Consider the following 20,431-nt stretch of genomic DNA (forward strand, 5'->3'; position numbering starts at 1 on the left):
CTGAGCTGAAAATCAGGAAGCCCCTGGTTTGAATGTCCCCCCTCTGCCACGTATGCGCTGGATGGCTTTACGTAAGCCCTCCCCGCCCCCTCTCAGCCGTAGTCCTCTGCGATATGGCAGATAATAACGCCAGCTTACTTTAGGATTGAGTAAGGAAGATTATGACTGAATGATGCAGGTGACGTGCTTTGAACGCTTGAAAGCACTACATAAAGTGAAACCTCACAGCCAAGTAAGTGTGCTTTGGATTTTTTTAAAAAAACAACTACAGTTAGGTAATTAGCTCATAACATACTGTTAAAAGAGGGTTTGGGGGATCATTCTGTATGATCCCCTGAGACCCTTTCAAACCTATGATACTGTGTCAGTGGGGTGTGTGTAAAAGAATCTAGAAGAGGAAACCAGCCAAACCAGTTTCTCTGTTAAGGCTGGCCAGTTAAGTGTTGTCATTTAACATATCCAAAGAAGCAGCTCTGTGGCCATTGAGGCAAATCAGTGGGCTCCCCCCCCCCTCGTGTGGCTGGATGGCAAGTCAACTTAGGATAGATTCACAGAATTGCAGAGTTGGAAGGGACCCCAAGGATAATCTAATCCAGGCATCCCCAAACGGCGGCCCTCCAGGTGTTTTGGCCTACAACTCCCATGATCCCTAGCTAACAGGACCAGTGGTCAGGGAAGATGGGAATTGTAGTCCAAAACATCTGGAGTAGGGTGGGTCATAAAAAACTTTTTTTGGAAAATGTTTCCTCCGTTGATCTTATATCAGGCGTATGGTATAAACATAGTCAAATTTCAAATTTGGGACAAATCGGTTAATATTTAGACCCTAAATATATACTAAATATATACTAAATATATTTAGTATAATGTGATGCAACACATAATATGAGTGGTGTTTTATTGTTTAATGTTTATGTTTACTTGTTTGGTACACCATTTGCTTAATTGTTCCATATAATTTGTTTAAAACCATTGGTTTTTCATGTAAATTATCAACATGTTTTATCTTAAATAAATAAATATTGCAGAAAATAATAGTATGCAACTATTATTGCTCTACATAAAACCTAAAATTTATGTTTATTAGTTCACAATTTAACATACTGAGAATAAATGAGTCAAATTCCTATGTTTTCATCACTCGTAGTGAGGCAAAATTTCAATCTGTAGGAGCAGGGTCTAAATATTAACCGATTTGTCCCAAATTTGAAATAAATAAAGTTTTTTATGACCCACCCTAATCTGGAGGGTCGAAGTTTGGGGATGCCTGATCTAATCTAACCAGTCTGGTGTAGTGGTTAAGAGCGGTAGACTTGTAATCTGAGGAACCGGGTTCACGTCTCCGCTCCTCCACATGCAGCTGCTGGGTGACCTTGGGCTAGTCACACTTCTCTGAAGTCTCTCAGCCCCACCCACCTCACAGAGTGTTTGTTGTGGGGGAGGAAGGGAAAGGAGATTGTTAGCCGCTTTGAGACTCCTTCGGGTAGTGATAAAGCGGGATATCAAATCCAAACTCCTCCTCTTCTTCTAACCCCCTGCAAGCCAGGAATATGCAGCTCCAAGCTTACACCAACTTACTGTACTTTTCCGTCTATAAGACTCGCCCTTGTATAAGACCCCCCTATTTGGGGGGGGGCTCAATTTTAAGAAAATGAGGGGAGATGGCCCAAAGTTGTTGAGCCTCTCCCCCCATGCAGCTGTGGGCAGGAAACACTCCCTAGATCATTTCTGTATGCAGCGGCATCAGGTGAATTTGCACTCCTGCCAGCCATCCAGTTTGCGGGAGCGGAATCTCCTCCAATGCCGCCGTGCACAGGAAACAATTCTTCAGGGAGTGCTTCCCCCACGCAGTGCCATCAGGGGAAGTTGCGCTCCCGGCAACGAGCTGGCTCGAGGCACGCAGCTTCTTCCCCCCCCACGCAGCTGCGGGCAGGAAGCACCCCCCAGATCGCTCCCCGCTCCCCGTGGTATCGGGGAAAAACATGCTCCCACCAACCAAATGGCTGGTGCCGCTTCTCTCCCCCCCCCATGCCACTATCCGTGTATTGGACAGCCCCAGGTTTTTTTGACGTGAATTTTGAGTCAAAAAACCTCGTCCAATACATGGAAAAATACGGTATATACACCACGCTTACACCATATAACCAAAAATAAGAATGAAGGACAATAGGTGAAGGGGTGCTAGGTATCGGAGGTGTGTGTGAGAGCTGGAATGATGCTAGAACAGTGATGGGCAACCTTTTGAGCTTGGTGTGTCAAAATTCACCAAAAACCCAAGCATAACTCGGGTGGTGTGTCACTTTGAGAAAAAACCCATAATTTCGCGATATTTTAGTTTAAATAACAAAAATGTATAATTGTAATATATAACTGTATTTAATAAACCAAAAATTAATTATTTAACGAAACCAGTAGACAGTAAAATGGAGAATATGGGTTCAAAGATAGAAAATAATTCCAAATTGATTGTGGACCTTTCTGAACAAATCAATCAAATAGCTGGGAAAAATAAAGAAATAGAAGTTTCGATGCAAGAAGTTAAAATCAAAACACAGAAGCAAGAGGACCAGATGAAAAAGATACAACAAGACCAGAAAGAAGCGAAAAGGCTTCAGGAAAAAAATAAAGAGGAAATCGACAAGCTTAAGAGAATCCAGGAAGAAACATATGACGCAATTGCGATCTTGGAAATGAAACAAAAAGAGCTTACTCTCCGAGTGAGAGGCGTCAAGGAAGAACAGGACGAAGACATATCTTCCAAATTAGTAAAAGCTATTGCGAACTGGCTCTATGTGCAGGAGGAAGACTTACTATTAGACATTGAAAAGATATTTCGAATAAGATCGAACAAAGGTAAAGGAAGAAAGGGCCCAGGGGACTGCCTACTATTCCTCAACTCGACATTACTAAGAGACAAATTACTATCAAAAGGCAGAACAGACCCACTACACATCGATGGAACACAAGTCGAGATAAAGAAAGAGATGCCTACCAGAATTTTGAAAAAGAGGGAGAACTATAGATTCATAACATCGGCGTTATGGAAAAATAACATTAGGTTTAAATGGGAATTCCCGGAAGGGATTACATTTACATATAAAGACAGAAAACGAACTTATAGATCAGTAGAGGAGACTAAAATATTTTGGAGAAAATACTGGGACGAGCTAGGTGGGGAGAAACTACCAGAGGCAAAGGGAGACACCAAGTAATTCTGTGGGGAATGAAAGTCTTTTTAGCATTTGTAAAGTAAAGCTTTTTTTCTGTTTTTTTTTCTTTCCCTTACAAAGGAATTTTATTTGTTTACATTTGCTTACATTTTTCTGTTAACGGTTTACGTTTTGCTCTTTTTGTTGTTTCTGTTTTTTCTTTTTTCTTTTTTTTAAATTTTCATCTAGAGAGTGATTTGCCTGACATTGTTTCATTGTTTACTGATATTTTTTAGGCTTATCCTCCTTTTTATCCCTCTGTATCTACCTGGTTACCACTTGACAGGTGGATATAGGGCAGTAATATAGAACTCATTATATATATAATAAAGGGCAACCATGTTGAAGTGCATCTCTTGGAATATAAACGGATTGAATAGTAAATATAAGAGGAATAAGACAGAATGTTTATTAAAAAAAAAGAAATGGGACGTAATCTGTATGCAGGAAACGCATATTGTACAAAACCATATAAGAGTGCTAAAAAACAGCAGGCTGGGTCTCGAATTTATATCTTCAGGTACAGAAAAAAAGAGGGATAGTTATGTACATAAATGGAGTGCTAAAACCAAAACTATTATTTAAGGACGAGGAGGGTAGGATATTGGGAGTAGAAACGCATACAAGAGAAGGAAAAATAATAATAGTGGGCATTTATGCCCCCAACGACAAGAAAGATGAATTCTTTAAAAAGGTAGAAGAGGCTTTATGGGACCACATGGGAGATAATATGATAGTGATGGGAGACCTAAATGGGGTGGTCTCAATAGAGCTGGATAGAACGCACAGGGACAAAGAAATTAAATCAGGTAAACTCCCTCAATCATTTTTTCAATTTGTGGAAAACTACGACCTGCATGATGCTTGGAGAATCAAAAATCCCAATGTTAGAGACATTACCCACTATTCGGATGCACAGAAATCGGGAGGAAGAATTGATGCAATCTGGATTTCAAGGAAACTAACACTACATCTAGATAAGGCCGAAATATTAAATAAGTCAGTCTCTGATCATAACCCTGTAACAATTCAATTAAAATTTAAAAGTAAAACAAAGGGGAGATGGAGGCTTAATGATGAGATATGGAGGGAAGAACAAAGGGTTATTAAGGCCAAGGAGACGCTCAAGGAATTTTTTGAGATAAATGAAAGCCAAGGATCAGATAGGAAAATTATATGGGAAGCAAGTAAGGCTTATATGAGGGGGTTTGGGATACAACAGATGGGCAGGATAAGGAGGGAAAAGCAGAAAAACATTTTAGAAATTAACGAACAAATAAGAGGTAAAGAAAAAGAATTGGTTAAATTTCCAAAAAATGACGAAATAAAACAACAAATTAAATTATTGCAAGCACATTTGATGGATTTGGTCAACAAAGAGGTGGAGAAAAAAATTATTTGGACAAAACAAAAATACTTTGAACAGGCAAACAAACCCGGAAGAATGTTAGCCTGGGCGATAAAAGAAAGACAGGCTAATAAAATAATAAATAATATAATAGATGAAGGAAAGGAAATTACGGACATTGACCAAATCAAAGATAAATTTGTGAGCTATTACAAGAATTTATACAAAGAGGTGGATATCGATAAAAAGGAAGCCATAAATTACATACTTGATAACAACTTACCTGAAATTAATGATACAGAATATGCAATTCTAAATGCCGACATCGAAAAAGAAGAAATCCAAAGAGCCATTAGGAATTTAAAAGAAGGTAAATCACCGGGCCCAGATGGGATCCCGGTGAAGTATTACAAAAAACTAGAAGATGTGATAACACCCAAACTCCAAATTATAATGAATGAAATATTAGACAAGGGAGAATTACCAGAATCCTGGCGGGAAGCCTTTATTACCTTAATTCCTAAAAAAGATGCGGATCCGAAGCTTATAAAAAATTACAGGCCAATTTCTTTATTAAATATAGATTACAAAATCTTTACAAGCATATTATCGAACAGATTAAAAAACTTCTTGAGCAGAATAATAAACAAAGACCAGGCAGGCTTTCTCCCCCAAAGGCAAATAAAAGACAATATCAGAATAATTATAGATATCTTGGAATATGTCGATATGAAACCAGGCCTTGAAATCGCGATGCTACTTGTCGATGCGGAAAAGGCATTCGATAGTGTATCCTGGCCCTTCATGATTAATGTCTGCGAAAACCTGAAAATGGGAAATAAAATACTAAATGGAATAAGAGCAATATATAAAGAACAAAAGGCAAAAATAATTATTAACAACGAAATTACGGGAGGTTTTAATATAGAAAGAGGGACGAGACAAGGGTGTCCCCTGTCTCCCCTATTGTTTATTATGGTAATTGAGACACTCTTAACAGCGTTAAGAAAAGATAAAGAGATAAAAGGCATCAGCTTGGGCCCAACATGTTACAAGACGAAAGCTTTCGCAGACAATTTAATAATAGTCACAGAAACGCCCCAAGAAAGCATCATGAAAGCGCTTACCAAGATGAAAGAATTTAGTAGGGTTTCGGGGTTCAAATTAAATAAAGAAAAATCTAAAATATTAACTAAAAATATGAGGGAGAAAGACAATGAAGAATTAGCAAAGAATACGGGAATTAAAATAGAGAAAAAAGTTAACTACTTGGGAATTTGGATCTCGAACAAAAACACCAATTTACTTAAAGACAATTATCTTAAAAAATGGCAAGAAATTAAGGATAGATGGCTAAATGGAGTAAACTAAGATTGTCAATCTGGGGACGAGTGTCAATGATAAAAATGGTGGTCCTACCAAAAATAATGTTCCTCTTTCAAAATATCCCAATAATCTTGGGACTTAGACATTTTAAAGACTGGCAGAAGGACCTTGCTGACTTCATCTGGCAGGGGAAGAAGGCCAGAATAAAAATGGAAAATTTAATAAAATCAAAGGATAATGGAGGATTTGCGCTCCCAGACTTAAAAAGATACTATGAAGCAGCTTGCTGGAGCTGGCTTAAAGAATGGATGCTTCTACAGAACACAGAAACCTTGAACATTGAGGGATGGGATAAGGTTTTTGGGTGGCATGGCTACCTATGGTATGGGAAGGCACAGATACACAAAGGATTTAAAAACCACATCTTGAGGAAAGCCCTGCTCGAGGTATGGGATAGAACTAAAGATAAAACCATGAACAAACTACCCGGATGGGTATCCCCAGTGGAGGCAAATGCCACGCTGAGGTGTAACAAGAAAAAATTGTGGCCGACTTACAGAGAATTGACCGAAAACAAGGAAGGGATCAACAACCTAAAAAAATACGAGGTGTTAAAATCTTTAGGGATAAGCTGGCTAGAATTCTTCCAATTGAAAGCTACATATGACAAAGATGTTAGAACACGAGGAATTAATAACCAAATTTGAAAAGGAAATATTGCTAAACAACGATAAGATTATAGCCAAAGTATATAAGCTGCTAGGTGAAAAAGAACAGGAAGAAGAAAAAAAAGGGAAATGGTTAGTAAAATGGGAACAAGATCTAGGCTACGAAATTCCATACGAAAATTGGAAAAAATTTTGGTCAAAAGATATAAACTTTACTGCTTGTTATACGTTAAGAGAGAATTACATAAAGATGCACTATAGGTGGTACATGGTTCCGGAGAAACTGGCCAGGATAAATAAATCTCTAAGTAACAAATGTTGGAGATGCAACGCAGCTCCTGGTAGCCTTTTTCACATATGGTGGACATGCCCGATGGTAAAAAATTTCTGGGAAGTAATCCATGAGGAGATTATAAAATTACTAAAAATTTCATTTACAAAAAAAGCAGAAATGTATTTATTAGGTATTTTGAATAACAATATACCGAGTGGAAAAAAAAGTATTTTCTTGTATGCTTCAACGGCTGCAAGATTGTTAATAGCCAGCAATTGGAAGAGTACCAACATTCCATCTAAAGGACAATGGGTCGATAAAGTGTGTGAGTATTTAGAGCTGGCTAAATTAACGGATATAATTCATCAAAAACCTAAAAATAAAGTTAGAAAGCAATGGGAATGCTTAAATGACTACCTGGGGAAATTTGGCAAGGGGACCAAAATTTGGTTGTGCCTTGAATGATCTTGCCGGATACGAGAATCGGAACTAGATGGTTTGCGAATTGTTAAGGTGATATAATTATGTTATTTATAAAAAGACAGGCTATATATCACGGACGTAACTGTATGAAGAAGCGGTGGAAGTTGTAACCTACCTTATTGGACATTAGTTTTCTTTTCCTTTCCTTTTCTCTTCTTCTTTTTTTCTTTTTCTTTTTTCTTTTTCCCCCCCTCTTCTTTCCTTTCCTTTTTTCCTCTTTTTGTCAATTTTATCGTTTCGTGTTATGGTAATATGCTTGGATTACACAAATGTTTGCTATTTGTTACTGTTTTTATTCGTATAAATCAATAAAGGTTTTCTTAAAAAAAAAAAAAGAAACCAAAAAACCCTTATCTATCACAAAGTGCCCAGAGTTGTTGAGTTTTTTGGGGGGAGCTGCTAACCTTTGGAGGTTTTTTTGGGGGGTGCAAAAGTTGCTTTGCTTTTTTGGGGGGGATGCCCCAAAGCTGCTGCGCTTTTTTGGGGGGGGGAAGAGAACAAAAATAAATGATGAATAATACCTTCGCTGGTCTAGTTGGCCAAAAAACCCAGCACAGAACGGGTTAAAAAATGACTGCTGTTACACCCAATCATAGTCTGCCAAAGCGCCAGAAAAAAACAGCACAGAAAGGGTTAAAAAAACCCAATCTCTGGCTACCAGCAACAGACAAGCTGTAGGAGGAGCAGGAGAACAAATGGGGGAATGGGCCGATGGAGCGTGTGCCAGCAGTGAGGGCTCTGCGTGTCATGTCTGACATGTGTGTCATAGGTTCACCATCACTGTGCTAGAAGGTGGAGACAGAACTGTGCCTGCTCTGTGCTGGATCCAAAGTTGTGACTTGGATGCTTCCCTGGAAACCTAAGAAGGAGAAACAAGATCTGTTGGGGTGATGATGCTGTGAGTCCCTATGTCCTGAACTCAAGTTAAATATATGTATAAATAAAACCATGTATCCTAAAGACACTCCAGTCTCTGCTGACCTTCATTCCAAGGAAACCGAACCCTCAGTAAAGCACTTGGAGCCCCTAAAGTCTCTCGGTGCTTGGAGATTGGGATGGTGTGAAACAGTACAATAGTTCTCCGCAGGGACCTGTTGCCACCCAGCTTGCTGCTCACTTTGATCTCTTCCTCCTGATGCGTTGCATAATTTGTATTAGAACTTCATCCGATTTGATTTTGTGCACCCTGGGCTTCCTTTGTCTTGGGAGGGGGTTAATTTACCCCCAAGTAATGATGGGGAGTCTCTTGAGAGTCCCATGGACTGCGAGAAGATCAGACCTATCCATTCTTAAGGAAATCAGCCCTGAGTGCTCACTGGAAGGACAGATCCTGCTGAATCTGAGGCTCCAATACTTTGGCCTTATGAGAAGAGAAGACTCCCTGGAAAAGACCCTGATGCTGGGAAAGATGGAGGGCACAAGGAGAAGGGGATGACAGAGGACAAGATCAGGGCAGTCTCGAGCAGGTCGGCCGCTCTAGCGCTGAGGGGCGGAGATCGCTCCGGCACCCCCGCCCTCGCAGGGTGATGCATGGTTTCCGCACTGCACCACCGGGGGTCTACCTAGAGCCGGCCCTGGACAAGATGGTTGGACAGTGTTCTCGAAGCTATCAACATGAGTCTGGCCAAACTGCGGGAGGCAGTGGAAGACAGGAGTGCCTGGCGTGCTCTGGTCCATGGGGTCACGAAGAGTCGGACACGACTAAATGACTAAACAACAACAACAGTGATGACATGTAAAACAAGTATGAGCTTCAATGTAGGTGGAGGTCTAGGTTTGAAATTAATTATTATAAATCTTCTTAAATTCCTGCTAATGTTTCATCACTCGCATGAGAAACTATCCAAAGTACTTTGTTTCCCCTCAAAGTAGAAACAGGATGTGTGTGTCTGTAAAAAGAATGAACGATAAATAAAGAAACTCAAGTAAATAACGATAAACAACTATGAATAAAAAAATTACTTCCAGCAGCACCTTAGAGACCAACTAAGTTTGTCATTGGTATGAGCTTTCGTGTGCGTGCACACTGGTACAGTGGTGCCTCGCTTAACGAATGCCCTGCTTAACGAAATTTCCGCTTAACGAAAGGATTTTTCGAGCGGAGGTTGCCTCGCTAGACGAATTCATTTTGCGAAAAATTTGTCTAGCAAATCGTGCTTTCCCATAGGAATACATTGAAATTCAATTAATGCGTTCCTATGGGCAAAAAAAAATTCAAAAAAAAATTCAATGCATTCCTATGGGATTCTCTAGACGAATGTTTCGTTATAAGACCCGTGGAACGAATTAAATTCGTCTAGCGAGGCACCACTGTATCTGGTATGCTGCTGGAAGGAATTTTTTTATTTTGTTTCGACTACGTCAGACCAACATGGCTACCTACCTGTAATTACAACTATAAATAAATTATAAATAACTATAGGTAAATAGATATGATTCATATACCATCTGAATGGAAAAACAAGAAGAGCACAGTCAGATCTGATCACTTGATATGGTTGTTACAGTACAGTGGTACCTCGGTTTTCGAGTATCTCGGAAGCTGAACGTCTCAGTTTTCGAATGCTGAAAACCTGGAACTAATTGCTTCCATTTTTAAACCTGCCTCGGAAGTCAAACGGCTTCCGCTGTATTTTTTCTGATTTTTCCAACTGAACTTGCAGTTTCAGTTGTCGAAAGTTTCAGAAGTTGAACGGTCTTCTGGAATGGATTACTGAGAACCGAGGTAACACTATATTTTGTTGAATTAGAAACCAACATCAGAAAACTGTAACCTTGGAGAGAAGTCTGCAGTAAACTAGGAAGAAAATGTAGGAGGGTCTGCATCATTAATACTGTATATTTGTGAAACACCAGCTCACACACTGAGCCCATGTTTTCCAGCTGAAAAGATATATGCCATATGAGGCTGCAGTTCTCTAGGTGGGAGCAAGTCCCACTGAACTCATAAATACATGTATATGTTTAGGACTGCAGGGTAAATGATGGGACACAATAGCTGTTTAACACATGATGTAATTTAGATGCACATCGAAATACTGTATGCTCTTAGTGACTGAGACGAGCAGGTATGCACCCACCTATCGAAGAAAATGCAGCATTTGTCTGAGCAGTGTGTGCAAATATGGAATGAACACAGAAAAGCTGGTGTTGTAGACTTAGGATAAACATAGGTAAAGGTAAAGGGAACCCTGACCATTAGGTCCAGTCATGACCGACTCTGGGGTTGCGCGCTCATCTCGCATTTTTGGCCAAGGGAGCCGGTGTACAGCTTCCAGGTCATGTGGCCAGCATGACAAAGCCGCTTCTGGCAAACCGGAGCAGCACATGGAAACGCTGTTTACCTTCCCGCTGTAGCGGTTCCTATTTATCTACTTGAATTTTGATGTGCTTTCGAACTGCTAGGTTGGCAGGAGCTGGGACCAAGCAACGGGAGCTCACCCAGTCACAGGGATTCGAACCGCCGACCTTCTGATCAGCAAGCCCTAGGCTCAGTGGTTTAACCCACAGCACCACTTTTTGGTATGTCCCTGGGTAGCACAATAGCCTTCCCTGATTAGTGTCTGTGTGTAACATTAGAAATAAAATGGAAACTGCAAGTAGCTGAACTACTGCCAATTTGGGGCAAAGGGAAACGATCTTCTGTGCCAGGACAGTCCCAATCTAAAATTGGGTCAGGCCCTGCTTCATCTGGGTTTAATAAGCTTATTGGAATTCTTACTCAGCTGCATGTTCACGTCAAATAGTGAAACAAGGGGGGAGGGTAGCTACCCCAGGTGGCTTGCCAGAGCTGTTATTGAGTCCCAGGACAAAAACTCTGTTTCCCCTTATTTACTCAGGCAACACCGCCAGTTCATTCACCACAAGTTCGTTCACCTGCACACCTTGTTTGTTACAGGATATCATCTGCAAACAGTGCCTTTCTGTCAGTTCTATAGTCCAAACAGGTCAGCCTCTACTCCAGAGAAAAACTGGACATCCACTAGATGTGAAATATTGCAACAGGTTGAAACCAGACGAGGGAGAATTTCAGTCTCAGAGCCCAGGTTCCCCAGCCCTGCTCTGAGTCATCAAACTCCAACCCCTTTAAAAACAAAAATCAGAACCTGTGATGATAAAATGGGCAAAAGATTTGGGGTATAATATTGAATATGATGCGTGGTTGAAATTGTGGAATCAAACATTGAAATTTACTGCATGTACTGCCCTGAAAGAGAATGTTTTGAAGATGATGTATAGATGGTATTCAACACCAGTAAAATTAGCTAATATGTATAGGATGAGTAGTAAAACATGCTGGAAATGTAAAGAGAAGGGTGGTGAATTTTATCATATGTGGTGGACGTGCGAAAAAAATCAAAAGATTTTGGGAAAGGATATATAACGAATTGAAAAAGATTTTTAAATACACCTTTCCCAAAAAACTGGAAGCTTTTTTATTAGGACTTATAGGACAGGGGATAGTGAAAGAAGATCAAGTATTATTTATGTATGCGACAACCGCGGCTAGGACTTTGTTAGCCCCAAAATGGAAAACTCAGGAGTTACCGACGATTGAAGAGTGGCAGACAAAAATGATGGACTATGCGGAATCAGCAAGACTGACTAGCAGGATCCGAAACCAGGGAGAGACAAAGTTCCAAAAGGACTAGAGTAAATTTGTGGACTATATGGAAAAGAACTGTAGAAGTTTAAAGACACTTGCAGGACTGAAATAAATCCTACGAATTGACTTTAAATAGAAGGAGTAAAGAAACTGCAAGACAGGAATGGACAAAAAAACCGATTGGGGGGAGGGAGGGAAGTCAAAGCTCGGCAGAGCAAAGAAAATTGTAATAATTGATAAGAGGCTTTGAAGAAAATTTTTGTGTTTAGTATGTTTATGTTGTGTTTGTTGTTGCTTGTTTTGTTTGTTATGTTATTGTTTTAATGTGTTTAATCAGAAAATTTAATAAAATGTCTTTTTTAAAAAATTTAAAAACAAAAAACAAAAATCAGAACCAAAGGAAGACTCCAGCAAGCTTATAGTCACTATATTAAAATTTATTAGGGTGTTTGACACTGAGGGATTTGGTCTCAACAGTTCCTGGAAATCGCTAACTCCTGACAGAAAATTATTTTTCTTTGTTTGGAAACTTCAGTATTTGTCACCCAAAGCATTTCACTCATGACTGGATTATTCAGTACACTTGTGTTCCTCATAGCACTGTGGCACACCTCACAGGTGTAGCCAGGGGAGGTGGTGGTGGGAGCAAATAAATAACTCTGTTCTGCCCCCTCCCAAACATATAGCCTGCCCCCCTAAAATAAATCCTGGCTATGCCCATAGCACACCTACCACCGTCTCACACATTTCTTAACTGGTTTTGGCCTCCCATTGTTTACACACTCACCTAGGCAACCACTTCATGGATTTGGAAAAGTGCTTAACCTGTAATAAATACGTTGGGTTCGTATTCAATTAAGTTTTATTCAGAGTAGACCAGTTGAAATTAATGAACCTAATTTAGTAATATTCGTTAATGTCAATGGGTTCACTCTGAACTTAGTTCTTGGCCTATACTGAGTCACAATAATAATAATAATTTATTATTTGTACCCCGCCCATCTGGCTGGGTTTCCCCAGCCACTCTGGACGGCTTTTGACAAAAAATTAAAATACATTAAATAGGTAGATAAATAGGTAGGTTAAGATTACCAGATTTATTTCAATGAATCCGGGGACCCATCAATCAATCAATAAAAAAGAGTGGAAAAGTTATAAAAAGAAGAAGTAGTATCTTCTCTTCTGTGGTCTCTTCTGTTGCGCGGCCTTCCTCTGGGTCCCGGCATTTCTTGGAGCACTAGCCATGCTCCCCCCCCTCCCTCTCTCTCCTTGCACTGAGATCCCCTAAAGGCTTACTCGGGAGTAAGCATTAGCAGAATGGTGAGTGAGTGGGAGGAGGCACGCTTGGGTCAGATCAGCTTGTCTCCTCCTCGCCTCTCATCTGCGATGGCCAATGACAAGCTGGCCAACAAGCTGAGCCGCCGCTTGCAAGTCGAGGAGCACAATGGCAGCCGCCCAAGCACCACCTGGAGGCTGAGCTGGAGCCCAAGCCGATGGCCTTGGACAGCAGTACCAATGGCGAGCTGAGCACCAAGTCACAGCGGCGCACTGAGCTCAACGACCCCGCACAGCTCTTGCCCAGCGGCAGTGCCCAGCACCGCGTCTTCAGCCCCTACACCAAGTCCCCATATGATGTGTCTTGTGTGCAACACATCATGAAAGTCTTTGAAAGATTAGTGTTGGCCTAGGGACCCAGGTGGCGCTGTGGGTTAAACCACAGAGCCTAGTGCTTGCTGATCAGAAGGTCGGCGGTTCGAATCCCTGCAATGGGGTGAGCTCCCATTGCTCGGTCCCAGCTCCTGCCCATCTAGCAGTTCGAAAGCACATCAAAAAAAAGTGCAAGTAGATAAATAGGTACCGCTACAGCGGGAAGGTAAACAGTGTTTCCGTGTGCTGCTCTGGTTCACCAGAAGCAGCTTTGTCATGCTGGCCACATGACCCGGAAGCTGTCTGCGGACAAACGCCGGCTCCCTCGGCCTATAGAGCGAGATGAGCGCCGCAACCCCAGAGTCGGACACGGCTGGACCTGATGGTCAGGGGGCCCTTTACCTTTACCTATTTGAAGGATACTACTGACCCAGAGCTGGATCCTTTGCAATTTGCTTATCGAGCTAATAGGTCAGTAGATTACGTGGCAATGCATTACATCTTGCAACATATGGACTCCCCGGGGGGGGGGGGTTACGTGCGAGTTTTGTTTGTGGATTTTCGCTCAGCTTTCAATACCATTGTCCCATCCAAATTGGTTTCTAAATTACTCCAGCTTAATGTACCTGCTTCTGTTTGCCAATGGATATGCAGCTTTCTAACGGACAGGAGGCAGCAGGTGAGGCTGGGGGAAATTACATCAAGTAATAATACCATCAGTACAGGTGCTCCCCAGGGGTGTGTGCTTTCCCCACTGCTGTTTTCTCTATACACAAATGACGGCAGCTCAACTGATCCGTCGGTTGAGATCTTGAAATTTGCGGATGATACAACAGTCATTGGGCTCCTCCGGGATGAATCTGCATATAGGCGGGAAGGAGATCATTGTGGTGCAGCAAGAATAGCTTGGTGCTAAATGCCCAAAAGACAGTGGAAATGATAATTGATTTTGGAAGGTACCCTCCCATCTCGTTGCCAATCTCCATTCTTGGTAACACAGTTGTAGTAAAGGTAAAGGTAAAGGGGCCCCTGACCATCAGATCCAGTCGTGTCTGACTCTGGGGTTGCGGCGCTCATCTCGCTCTATAGGCTGAGGGAGCCAGCGTTTTGTCCGCAGACAGCTTCTGGGTCCTGTGGCCAGCATGACAAAGCCGCTTCTGGCGAACCAGAGCAGTGCACGGAAACACCGTTTACCTTCCTGCCGGAGCAGTCCCTATTTATCTACTTGCACTTTGATGTGCTTTCGAACTGCTAGGTGGGCAGGAGCTGGGACCGAGCAACGGGAGCTCACCCCATTGCAGGGATTCGAACCACCGACCTTCTGATCGGCAAGCCCTAGGCTCAGTGGTTTAACCCACAGCGCCACCTGTACAACTGTCCCTACTACACAGTTGTAGTAGTAGAGTCCTTTAAGTTCTTGGGCTCTATTGTATTTCTTGCGACAACTAAGGAAATTTAATCTGCCCCAAGAACCGCTGGTCCAATTCTATAGAGGTACTATTGAAACTGTCCTCTGTAATTCCATTACTGTCTGGTATGGTACAGCCTCTAAGCTGGACAAGAGGCGGCTCCAACGAGCAGTAAGAACTGCTGAGAAGGTGATTGGTGTTAGTTTGCCTCCAATAGAGACACTTTATGCCGCTCGAGTCAGGAAGAGTGCAGAGAGAATTGCTGTACCCTCCGCATCCTGGTCATCACCTGTTTGATTTACTCCCATCCGGACGTCGGTACAGGACTCTATATACAAAAACGTCTAGGCACAGGAATAGCTACAAATTGTTGAATCTGTAGTTGTGGGCTAAAGGGAGGTCAGTTGGCGGTATGGGGTTTTTTCGCTGTGCTGTTGTATTGTGAGGGGAATAGTGTTTGTATGAGGTGCGTATTTCTTTACATTGCAATGTACTCGAAGCAGAATTCCAAGTATGGTTGATACTTGGCCAATAAATTATTCTATTCTATTCTATTGTCTATTGACTTCCAGCAAGGCAAAATGGTGGGCGCCACGGCAGTGGGCAGCTCCTGAAGCCAGCCAGAGCCAACTGCGCCACCAGGCTGACTCGGGGCTGCTGAGACTGCCACTGCTCCTGACACATTTCTCGGAGACATTAGATGAAATCCAGGGACATTCCGGGGATGGAATTTGTCCGAGGACAAATTTGCAAATCCGGGGACTGTCCCTGGGAAACGAGGACGTCTGGTAACCCTAAGGTAGGTAGGTAGCTTTTGTTGTGAGAGACTTGCCCCTTTGCTTTCTATTCCCCTTTTGGAAACAGACCTTCCATGTGATGTGTAGTACATTTTCCCCCACTAGGGGGAGACGTTTCACTAGAAAATAATATGAACAGGTGTCAAGTGGGGAGTTAAAACATGAAAAGTTGGAAATAGGACTTGAGAGTTATTGGCAAAGAGCAGAATGGACTTGTAAATGCAGTCCAAGAATTTTGGATTCTATTCTCAGCACTAGAAGTGGAATGGGATCTAGTGGCTCCCTGGTCATTATGAAGACTCTTGTGATTCCCAGCGCATAGCTGGATCCTATGCATGTTTACTCAGAAGAAAGCATCACTTTAGTTCTGTGGGAATTACTCTCAAGAAAGTGTGTACAGCAGCCACCACTGCAAAAAGCAGTGTGGCCTACTCTCATGTCTTTTACAGCTGCTTAGCACGCAGAAATAACTCGGTGAAACTTCTCACAGCATGGAGATTTATGGTACGTTAAGATCTGCTTACCACATCAACTGGCTTTTAAAGGCCCAGCTACAGGAGCAGGTTGAAAAGTTGGCAACCCTTTGCCTCCTGAGCATAGCCCCATCCTTGTTTGGAAGCTTTTCAGCTCTTTTACTGGCTCTGCTCCTCTTCTGCGCCTTTAAAAGCAGCCTGACATCAAAGATGCCAACTGTTCAACCCATCTCTGTAGCTGTGCTTTTTAATAGCAGTTAGGTGATACTGCACATTTTCATGCAGTGAAATACTTCCCTTGCCGACTTCAGCACACTGAGATGCAGTGAAGGCACAGCAGCAGCAGGCCAGGACAGTTATTTTCTGATCTCTTGGTTGACTGACACATGCACACAAATTTAGCAGCAGAAGTTTTATCTGACATGATGGTAAGTGTCCAGAAAGTTTCAGCTACTAAATTTCCTCTATGTTTTTTGCAAATGACTGAAGCTAGACAATTTGGAAATACAGCATGTAAGATCTTCCGCCTGAGCTGATCACCTCACCTTGCCTCAAGACCAGAACAACCATCTTCTTTATTGACCAATACACTTAGGGCTGCTCTCACAGCACCTCCATGTGTAAATTTTAGCAGGTGCTGCTGCTTAATCCCATACCATAAAGACCTTCACCTGCTCATTTCTGTGCATCAAGCTGCTATTAAAGGTTTTGTAGGAGTAAACTGGGACCCAGGTGGCGCTGTGGTTAAACCACTGAGCCTAGGGCTTGCTGATCAGAAGGTCGGCGGTTCGAATCCCTGTGACGGGGTGAGCTCCCGTTGCTTGGTCCCAGCTCCTGCCAACCTAGCAGTTCAAAAGCACGTCAAAATGCAAGTAGATAAATAGGAACCGCTACAGCGGGAAGGTAAACGGCGTTTCCATGTGCTCAGGCCCGGCTCTAGGTAGACCCCCAGTGGCGCAGGGCACCATGGCGCCAGCCTGCCAGAAAGGCGCCGCGAGCTGCGCCCGCCCGCTGGCCGGCCGACCCGCCGCGCAGCTGTGCCTGTGGGCGCCGCGCTGCACGTGGCGCCCACCCACCCACTGCGCTGGGAAACAGGGCGGGAGGGCGCCAGAGAGATCGCGCTGTGCCTGCCCGCCCGCCGCTGCGCCCACCCGCCCACCGCGCTGGGAAACGGCGTTTAAGACGGCCCTGCATGTGCTGCTCTGGTTTGCCAGAAGCGGCTTTGTCATGCTGGCCACATGACCTGGAAGCTGTAGGCCGGCTCCCTCGGCCAATAATGCGAGATGAGCGTGCAACCCCAGAGTCGGTCACGACTGGACCTAATGGTCAGGGGTCCCTTTACCTTTACCTTTTGGAGTAAAATGGACCCCCACCCCAAAACAGACTTTTTATTTCAGGGTGGTCCAACTTTTCATATTAAGTGAGCTGCAAAGGTATTACCACACAGAAAGGGATGCGGGTGGTGCTGTGGTCTAAAACCACTGAGCCTCTTGGGCTTGCCGTCGGCAGTTTGAATTTGCGCGATGCAATGAGCTCCCGTTGCTCTGTCCCAGCTCCTGTCAACCTAGCAATTTGAAAGCACATCAGTGCAAATAGATAAATAGGCACTGCTGTAGCGGGAAGGTAAACGGCGTTCCCGTGCGCTCTGGTTTTCGTTGCGGTGTCCCGTTGCACCAGAAGCGGTTTGGTCATGCTGGCCACATGACCTGGAAAGCTTTCTGCAAATGCCAGCTCCCTCGGCCTGAAAGTGAGTTGAGCGCCGCAACCCCATAGTCGCCTTTGACTGGACTTAAGTATCCAGGGGTCCTTTACCTTTTACCACACAGAACCCGTGGGCTGCACACTGTTTGGTCGCATGAGGGGGCGGGGTGAGCGAGGCCAAAATTTGATGCTCCCCTCAGCCCTCCCACCTCTTTCCTAAAGCTGAGAAAATGCTAACTAGGCAGGACCCTAGGACCCTGCCAGAGTCTTTGAACCTCCTTCTTAAGCCCAGTGCCTTGCTTACCCAGTGCCAGGGCTGGGGGGGGGCATAAAAAGTTGCCAAGGGCCACCCAAAACGGCTTTGAAGGCCACACGCTGGACCACCCTCTTTTATTTCTTCATCAGCTTCTTGCCAAGCGGAACTCAACAGGTGATGGTTTTATTTCTGTCCTGCACCTGTAAGCTTCTCCTGGAGAATTTCGAAATTAACATAGGCAGCAAGGCCAAGATGCGAGACCCGGGGTCCCCAAACTAAGGCCCGGGGGCCGGATGCAGCCCTATCGCCGTCTAAATCTGGCCCGCGGACGGGCCGGGAACCAGCATGTTTTTACATGAGTAGAGTGTGTCCTTTTATTTAAAATGCATCTCTGGGTTATTTGTGGGGCTTAGGAATTCGTTCATATTTCCCCCCCCCAAAAAATATAGTCCGGCCCCCCACAAGTTCTGAGGGACAGTGGACCTGACCCCTGTGCTAGACCCTTGCCAGAAAGAAAAGCTGCCAAGCGTACGTACTTAAAAACGGCAGAGCCAATTGATGGGGATCTTGGACATGTGACTGTAAAATTTTAACCTGAAGAGCCAAATAAATTAATTAATATATACATATAAAGGATTTTGGAACTCAATCTTGGAACAGCATCTCTTCCTCAGCCCCCACCCCAATATACCTATCAATATTCCTGCCGCGGGAGTCCATCTGCTCCCCTTTGTAGCATTGCCGAAGGAGGAATTTTGGGTCCTGAGCTCCTCGGGGCAGAGACCCACCTCCATCTCTTTCTACTCCGTCCAGCTCCAGGCGCACCAATAGCTCCAGCAGGGCTACCAAATCCCAGGCAAGGCGCCGCCGAAATCGAGGAAGGGCGGCGCCCACCACGACGATCGGACACTCGCAGGGCAGGAGGCTGACAGGAGGCAGGCAGGGCAGATGGTGAGAACTCCGGCCCGCGGGTTGGCTGGCTGGCTGCCGCCGTCCTGGCCATGCCGTCCTGCGCCGCTAGGTAAACGTAGAGGCGGCGCTTCACCTGACTCAGGTGCACGGAGGGAAGTACCTGGGCGGGTCACGTGGCCAGGAGCGGGAGGCGGCGCCGTCGCGGTGTCGCCTTCGCGGGGGAACAAGTGCTCTGGCCGAAGCAGCTCCGGGATCGGGAAGGGCCCGACAGTGGCTGAGCAGGTGAGAGGCGTCGGGGCGGGGAGGAGGAAGGGGGAAATGGTTGGGGGGGTACCTGCCCCAGAAGAGCCCCACCGCGCGGCCTGGCAACCCGCGGCCAGGGAGGCAAGTTTTGCCCGGGACACCTGCCGGACGGGCGTGTGTGGGTTGTTAAGTTTCTCCTTCGCCGATCTTGCTCCTCTTAGGGCGATTTTCGTGGCACAGGTAGGGTGGGGTAGAGTAGAGTGGGAAATGGAGGCTCCCCTCCCACTTTGGTGTCTGGACCTTTCCTGCCCCCCGGGGCCTTTGCTGCTCCCATCGTCCGGCCCGGACTTCCCTACAAATGGGGCGCGTCTGTAGCCCCCCCAGTCCCTTTTAAGCCCCCCCCCCGCCTCCACTTTCCCGTTCCTTCCTGAGCAAAGAAGGTGTCTGCAGTCCGAAGCCTCCTGGGAAGGGGGCGCTTCTGCTCTGCCCCGGATCTGGGGCGGGGGCAGCGGCGGGGGAAAGTGATTTTCCTTTTCTTCCTCTTCCCTCCTCCTCCTCCCCCGCACCTACCTCCCCAGCTCGCGAGGAAACCGAGGCAGCTTTGCGTGGCATGTGCAAAGAGGCGCCGGAGGAGAGCCGGCTGCGGGGCCGAGGGAGGGGGAAGAGGAGAGTTGCTGCCGCTGCTCGCTGTGACTTTTGGCTTTCCTAACCGGCCGAGTTAACCATTAAGCAGCACGCCTGAACTGATCGCAACCCAAGCCTGGAACCCGGGGAGAGGGGGGGGGAGCACCTTCTCGACCCCCCCCTTCCCCCAACCTGGGCCTTGCAGGCTGGGAATAACCCAGAAATTCTTCAGCCTTTGGGATTGCAATAGTCCCGAGCCGGCTGTGCTTCTTGCTGCTGCGGGTGTGTTCCTCGGTGTTGTTGTGTTTTTAAAAACACACCTCAAATTGCTATGGCCAGTCAGTGTGTGTGTTCTGTTTACCCTGCTGGGCTGTGTGTATCTGTTAGTACCTTTCAGCAGCTAAAAAAAAAACATAATTACTCTGCTAAGCAATTCTAGGGTATGTTTGTGTGTG

General features: G+C 44.6%; 1 protein-coding gene and 1 long non-coding RNA gene across 3 annotated transcripts in view; one reads left to right on the top strand and one right to left on the bottom strand.

The window, feature by feature from the left end:
• Window positions 1-3,314: 3,314 nt before the first annotated feature.
• LOC148683359 (uncharacterized) lies at window positions 3,315-19,330 on the bottom strand. Of its 2 annotated transcripts, none has more exons than XR_015947168.1 (3): window positions 18,986-19,330; window positions 7,424-8,167; window positions 3,315-5,382 (listed from the first exon to the last, which is right to left on the bottom strand). It is a non-coding gene; the product is annotated as an uncharacterized LOC148683359 (long non-coding RNA). The 2 variants fall into 2 exon arrangements; XR_015947167.1 differs by having other exon boundaries at window positions 18,889-19,330.
• Window positions 19,255-20,431, top strand: part of CRB3 (crumbs cell polarity complex component 3) — a 30,224-nt gene continuing 29,047 nt past the window's right edge. The window contains exon 1 of the mRNA XM_035097026.3: window positions 19,255-19,391. The gene's annotated coding sequence lies outside the window, so the exon portion shown is untranslated. The remainder of the gene's footprint in view (window positions 19,392-20,431) is intronic.

Source organism: Zootoca vivipara, chromosome 15 (assembly GCF_965207765.1).
Source record: "Zootoca vivipara chromosome 15, rZooViv2.hap1.1, whole genome shotgun sequence".
Lineage (NCBI taxonomy): Eukaryota > Metazoa > Chordata > Lepidosauria > Squamata > Lacertidae > Zootoca > Zootoca vivipara.